Genomic DNA, 4982 nt, shown 5'->3' with positions numbered 1-4982 from the left:
CGACCACAGCCCTGTGGAGAAGAACTCGCTGGCCAATAAAAATAATTGGCCAGCGCTGGCCAATAAAAATAATACTTTGCCAATGCCAGGCAAGAAGAAAAAACAGCGGGGAATCGACGCGGCAGCAATGCTGGAAAGCATGAATGAAGATTACTCCATGGAGGATGAACCCCCAAAGAAATTCTACCACACCCCCATGGAAATGCAGAAGAACACGCTGGCCAATTACATGGATCAGTTTCGAGGACAAAAGGATGTCAAACATCAGACCTGCAACACAAAAGACCAACAAGCAGAGCTGGAGCAGGTGAAAGCTGAGAATGAGGCCCTCAAAGATCAGCTTCAGTCTGCAAAGCAGCAGCAGCAGGCTGTGGAAAAACACAACTCGGAGTTGCGATCGGAGAGAAATCCGTGGAAAGTGACGGCTCAGCTTCAAGCAGAGAAAGACAAGAATAGTCATCTCATGGCTTCACTGGAGGAGGCAAAACAACATCTTGCCCAGCGCGACATGGAAGCTGAAGAACATGCGAAGACGAGAGAAGAAGTAGAGGCTCTGAAGGTGGAGCTTCAGTCTGCAAAGCAGCTTCAGGCTGTGCCACAAAACAACGTGGACCTTGAGCTGAAAAAAACACAAGATCTGCTGGAGGCTGAACGTAATCGCTCTGAGCACGAAAGAAACATCATCGTGCAGTACACACAGAACTACGTAAGCTCCTTTGTGGCTCAAGTTAACGCCGTGGTAGACCACAACAGAAAGCTCACGGCTGAAGTGGAGACTCAGAAGTTGGAGCTTCAATCAGCAAAGCAGTTTCAGGCTGAAACTCAGAAGCTACATCTTGAGTTTAGACGGATGGAGGAACTATTAGAAGAAAAGAAAGCTGAGACTACAAGGTTTGCTGCAGACCTGAAAGAAACACAAGATCTGCTGGAGACTGAACGTCAACGCTTTGAGCAGGAAAAAGAGTCTATTCGGAAGGAGACACAGAACAGCTCAACCTCCAGTCTGGCTCAACTGGACGGCCCGGTAGACAAAAACAGGAAGCTCATGGCTGAAGTTGAGACTCTGAAGTTGGAGCTTGAGTCTGCAAAGCAGCGGCAGGCTGTGAAAAAAAACGGATTGGAGAGCGATCTGTTGACTAAGATGGCTCAGCTTCAAGCCGAGAAAGACAAAAATAGTCGTCTCATGGCTTCACTGAAGGAGGCAGAACAAGAGAAGTCTTCTCTCATGGCACAGCTGGAAAAATCCAAGGCCACTCATCTTGCCCAGCAGGAGATGCAAGCTGTAGAACATGAGAAGACGAGAGCCTCACATATGTCTCAGCTAGATGAGCAAAAACAGGAAAACAACACACTTGTGGCTGCGATTAAAGAGGTCGAACAGCAGCTAAAGATTGGACATATCCAGTGGCAGGAGGACAAGTCTTCCCTCCTGGCACAGCTGGAATTATCCCAGGCAAACCATCACGCCCAGATGGAGATGCAGACCAAGGAAAACGAGAACACCATGGCTGAAATGAAGAAAAAGCTTGAAGATCAGCTCCGGTCTGCAAAGCAACTGAAAGCAGAGAAGGAGGCCCTCCAAAACGAATTAGAGGCAAAGAACAACGAGCTCCGTGCTGAAAAGAGGCTGATTGCTGTGGAAAAAACCAAGGTGGAAATGGAATTGGAGAACAGAACGATGTATGAGATGGCTCTTAAAGAGGTTGGAAAGCAGCTGGAAATTGGGCATCTTCAGTGGCAGGAGGACAAGACTTCCCTTCTGGCACAGCTGAAAAAATCCCAGGACACATATCACGCCCAGTTGGAGATGCTGGAAGAGAAACACAGGAATACCGTGGCTGCACTGAAGAAAAAGCTAGAAGATCAGCTTGAGAGTAGCCGTCTCCAATGGCAGCAGGAGAAAACCTCCCTGCTACAGGAAAGCGAGAAGGCCAGAGAGTCCTATGTGTCTCAACTGGACGAGAAGAAACGGGACAACAACACCGTTGTGGCTGCTCTTAAAGAGGTTGAGGAGCAGCTGAAGATTGGACAACTCCAGTGGCAGGAGGACAAGAATTCCCTCACGGCACAGTTGGTCATAACAAACCAGAGAGACACTGACCTAGCAGAACAAAAACAGAGCTGGGAGGCCAAGGAAAGAGGGATGAGGGACGACAGCAAGTACCTGGAGAAGAGGTTCAGGGACCAACTGGCCGAGACAAAGACCTGGCAGGACATCGCTCTCGACCAGTACAGTAAGAGGAAAGGCTTCTGGTTTGGCAAGAAGAAGATCGATGACAGAAATGCGGAGCTGGAGAGAATGAAGAGGAAAATGCAAGAGAAGGAGGAGAAGAATAGGATTGTCCATGGCCATAAGGTGGTTGAGGAGGCTGCTGCCTGTCAGTAGTTTCTCTTCCTCTACTCCTCTCCCCCTCTGACAATCTCATGTTGGGTTTTCACCTGGTGCTCAGGTTTCCCAGAAATATATAGGCTAATTCAACACTCTGAATTGGCCCAATGTATATATTAGGTAAAAAAAAAACTGCTCTCCCCCTCTCTGACAATCTCATGTTGGGTTTTCACCTGGTGCTCAGGGTTTCCCGTAAATATATAGGCTAATTTAACACTCTGAATTGGCCCAATGTATATTTTAATTAAAAAAAACTCCTCTCCCCCTTTCTCCTGGATCGCTCAGGTTTACCCGTAAATATATTTATATATTTCGAAAAAACGTTGATCAAAATGAGTCGGTGACGATCTCATGTAGGGTTTTCTCCTGGTTGCTCAGGTTTCTCCCATAATTTAACACCAGTTAAATTATAAAAATAAACAACAATACACCAATCTAGCCTCTGATAAGACACGCTGGTGCAGCATCAGTGCCGGTCCCAAGCCCGGGTTAATAGAGAGGGTAGAATATTGTGACATTACGATGAATTACTTCAAATAACACTGAAACTGATAAATAAAATGAATTTACATAATAAAAAATGTTCCAAATGGTATTTTACACACTGTTTTGTAATCAACATGCGACCCTCATCACTGATGGGCTCGTGATCTTTTATTTTTATTTTTAATATTTACTGGTATTGTAAGTTCATTACTAGAAAATTTCCTCTGGGGAAAATCTGAAAGGGCCACCCTTAAACCTAGGCATTTTAATATGCAATACAACCCTTACATCCCACATTTTAATATGTATTGACTTATGTCCATACTAATGAAATAAATTGCTAAAAGTGAAAAAAATAATACTTTTTTACTCATATTTTTCTAATACAGAAGTGTCATAGCTGTATGAAAGTTTAAATGGAAAAAAAGTTGCACAAAATGCTTTAAACCATAGGAAATTTATTTTGAGTGTGTTTTTAACTTAACCACAAGATAGAAAATAACACTCTTGCTGTTCCAGCAACTTTCACATAAAGCATAGACCTGGAGTGAAAATACTAAAACTACAAAGCTAAAAATATGCCTAATTAACAACAATACGCAATTAATTAGAAGTTCCTTGTAGGAGGATACTTTTATAGTGTGCCCACTCAAGTTCAATCAACCTAAAATGTATTAATTCAGTAATTCATTAAGCCCAGAAATAATGAGAGGGTAGGAAGTAAAACAGATGCATGACAAATAAGGAAAGTAACACAACACTTACACACATACAGCTACTGTGTAAATACACTCCAAAAAAAATAAAACTAGACATGTGCATGCTTCATAGGTTGTGAACTTATCGCTTATTGCTAAAGATCTTCAGGCCAAAACTTAAGAATGAAGTCAAACTGTTGCAGATTGCCTGTGAGCTTTTATATCGATTCCAGTCTTTAACAAACTATTGAAAAACCTTGAGATTGTTCATATTTCAAGACGCTTAGCCACAAGGCTAAACCTTGATAAGGCGGCATCCACGATGTAGTGGCTGATAATTAATTCATGTCCACTTTTACTGCCTAAATATTGAAAGTCTCCAAAACGTCTGCAACACCTCCGGCTTTATTTTCTTGGGCTCAAAGGTCAAGACAATATATTTTTTATACTCCAAATGTGCAGAATGTTTATATACTTCAGCAGGTTTTGTTAAAGCTGCAAACAGCACAAAGTTGTTAACTATACTCTTGAACTTCGATTGTCCTGTTTTTGCCATTTATGCTCCATCTCCAAAATCAAACCCATGCTGTTACCCTCTGACCAGGAAAAAGTCATGAACACTCTCATATTCTCCCGTTTAGATTTCTGTACCTCCCTCCTCTCTGGCATTTCCCAGAAATCCCTTTCTGGCCTCCAACTGGTTCAGCAGCTCGGCTTCTTACCAGTTTTTACAGACAGCATCACATCATCTTGATTTTAGCTTCTTTGCACTGGCACCCTGTTCGTTTTAGGATTGATTTTAAGATTTTACTGGTCATTTTTAAAAGTCTTTTAGGTCTGGCTTCTAGCCATTTAACAATTTAGCATTTAGCAGACACTTTTATCCAAAGTGACGTACAAATGAGAGGTAATACAACATAAGCAAAAATTAAGTCAAGAAACATAGCAAGAGTAAGTGCCATGGGTTAAGTTTGAGTCCATTAGGACCAGGTGGCAACCTCCAGGTCTGAGCAGGGAGGCAAACCAGGAAGTGCCTTAAGCTGCATTCTACCGAAAATTAAGTGCTAAGTTTGGCTGCAAAAAAATTTTTGTCAATTAATTTCAATGCAAAATGAGAAAACTTCACTATGGTCTCAATCGCTAGTAAAAAAATCTTCAAGACAATTTCATGTTAATAGTTCAAATAATGGCCCCATTTAGAAGAAAATAGAAGATAAACAACCGCATGATTTGGGGTGTGGCTACCTTTGATTGACAGGTCACTAACAAGGTGAGCCATCATCAGGAGAGAAGCAGAACAATGCGTAACCACGGCAACGTGTCAAAGTTATATATAACGTTAGGTAACGTTAAAGGATGTTTACCTGTTTGGTCTCATAACTTTGACCCTATATGTTCACGTAATCACA

The sequence above is a fragment of the Centropristis striata genome, chromosome 23, assembly GCF_030273125.1.
Source record: "Centropristis striata isolate RG_2023a ecotype Rhode Island chromosome 23, C.striata_1.0, whole genome shotgun sequence".
Classification (NCBI taxonomy): Eukaryota; Metazoa; Chordata; class Actinopteri; order Perciformes; family Serranidae; genus Centropristis; species Centropristis striata.
Note: the sequence above shows the minus strand (reverse complement) of the source record.